The sequence below is a fragment of the Nannospalax galili genome, unplaced genomic scaffold, assembly GCF_000622305.1.
Source record: "Nannospalax galili isolate Female #2095 unplaced genomic scaffold, S.galili_v1.0 scaffold330, whole genome shotgun sequence".
NCBI lineage: Eukaryota > Metazoa > Chordata > Mammalia > Rodentia > Spalacidae > Nannospalax > Nannospalax galili.
Genome location: NW_008329640.1, coordinates 3195637 through 3198235, shown reverse-complemented (window position 1 = coordinate 3198235; position 2599 = coordinate 3195637).

Below are 2599 nucleotides of genomic sequence, written 5' to 3'. Positions count from 1 at the left end.
TAATCAGAAATTGGGCTAGTGTGGTGGCACATGCCCGCAAATCCACAATCAGGCAAGAGGATACTGAGTTCCAGGCCAACCTGAACTACCATAGCAAGTTCAAGACCAGCCCTCATACTGAGACCCTATCTCAAAAACAGAACAAAACAAAATATTTAATTCTGAGAATGGTAGGCGTTATCGAGAAAATTTAAAAGAACAATGAGCCAGCTGTGGTAGTTTATTCTTGAAATCTGGTGCTTGGGTGATGGAGGCAGAGGCAGGAAGATCAGTAGTTCAAAGCCAGCCTCACCTATATTGTGAGTTTGAAGGTCGGCCTGAGACCTGTTGGAAATAAAATCTGAGTTCTAAGAACCCCACAGATACCACACAAAGAACAAGTGAGGGTAACTGGCAAGGCAGCTTTTACTTTTGCAAAAGGGTGTGTTGCAGCCTATTGCACAAGCACACCTGACCCAGAAGTTTGATATGATTTTATCCCTAACTCAAAAGCACTGTGTCTTTTCCCCATTGGCTAAAGTCAGACCTTATAGTCTTTAGAGGCTGGCTAGTTTTAAAAGAATCTGTACAAAAGAAACAAAGGAAGAAAGAGGCTGGACAAAATGACTGGCTCAGTTACCCCCAGGACAAGAGATTCCTGGAATGCAGCAGGACAAAGTTTTACAGAATTTGGGGAGTATTGAAAGATTTGGATTCTGGAGCTGGAGAGATGGCTCAGCAGTTAAGAACACTGGTTGTTCTTGCAGAAGACCTGGGTTCGAATCCCAGCACCCACATGGCAGCTAACCCCTGTATGTAACTCCAGTTCCAGGGGATTCGACAGCCTCTTCTGTCCTCCGCAGGCATTGCACAACACGGGTGCACTCACTTATATACAAGCAATATACACATAAAATAAAAAAAATAAAAAAAATTTTTAAAAAAGATTTGGATTCTTTTTCTCAAACCAAAGTTTTACAGAGTTTGACAGGAAAAAAAAACTAATATTTTATGTTTCTCAGGAAAAAAGGAAGCTATCAGAGCAATGTTATGGAGAATGGTTTGCAAACAGGTCCTCTTTTAGGTAGATGGCCAGTCGTCTTGCTGAGGAAGTGACGCCGATTTTGAACCCTGGGCAGCTACACAAAGATGGAGGGACATGGATCACTGGCAAGGCACCGTTGGGAACCAGCAGAAGTAGGGCTTGGTGCTGGGATACACCTGGGTCCTATGCAATGTCCTGGTGCCTGTCACTCTATTGGCCTTCCTTTCAAGGTCATAATGAAGGTTTAGGAGTGGCCCAGGCCCAACATAAGCTACCCACCACCACGAGTGGCTGAATTTATTCCAAGTGCAGAGGTAAAGGAAATGACATGACTGGTGTTTTGAAAAGACCCATTTGGCTGCACCAGTAAGAATAAATGAGAGGGGCAAGAAGGAAGATGAGCCAGGCCAGGCATGCTGCCACGTGCAGCTTTCCTAGTTCCCAGGGTGACAGGAGGGACCCCAAGGATTCCCTCACCCAGGTCATTCCCGCTCTTCACAATCTCATCATCTGTTTTGATTGGGCCTCCTCACACTGGGTAGAAACAACCCTAGCTCTCCCCTCCCACATGTCCCACCCTTCCCTGGCCCCCCTCTACCAGGCTGCAGCCCAGCTCCAGCCAAAGCCCACCCGCCTCCCAGCAGGATACCGGCTGGCAGCGCCTGCTGCGTGACCTTGGGCTGCAAAGTCCGGTGTTTGCAAAGTCAAAGCGAGTCACTTCCTCCCGCCGGCCTTCCCGGGAAGGGGGGGTGTGTGTGCAGCGGGCTGCCACCGCCGCTCCCGCCCCCCGCCCCCAGCCTCCTAGCTGCTGGCCGAGACTGGCGCTGGCACGCATGCGCTCCGCATGCTAAGTGCTCGCGCCTGTGCCCTGCAGCCCAAGGCTCATTTGTCACCCTCTGCTGACTCAGCACTTCTGCAGAAGGTTTTTGTTTTTTTTTTCCCCTTTGCTTTGGAGGAGGCGACCAGGAAATGAGGCAACCTCGCTCTTCCTTCCCTCCCCTCCAGCCTCCGCCAGAGTGTGTGTGTGTGTGTGTGTGTGTGTGTGTGTGTGTGTGTGTGTGTGTGTCCAACCAACTGTGGGTCTGGTTGTGTGTATCATGAGTGTCAGTTCTGTGACTGTCTTTTGTATACTTATGTAACAGCTGCATCTATTTGTGGCTATTAGTGTATATGTACAGTGTTTGTGTGTGTGTGCATGTGTGTCAGCCTCTTCCTGACATCATGTGTGGCATATCTATGTGTGTCACCCATGTGTCTGGGTGAGTCTGCATACTTCCCTAACTAACACACCACAGCCTCTTTCCCCTCTCCCTCGGTCCCAGCACCCCTCCCTTCCAACTTCACCTTGACTCATCAGCAGACTCCAAGGTTTCTTGAGGCCATCAGTAACATATCTTCCCTCCCTATTGCCCCTGGCTTGCTCCAGCTGCCACCTCTGTCTTCTGAACATAAACTACAGACCCTCGGGGCCTAAAAGCACAGGTTCTGGGAGTAGCCAGACAAGGGTTTCGTGAAGTCCCAGGTCTGCATTTCCCTGCAGTGACCTTAAACAGGCTACCGTCCCAGGCCTTGAGG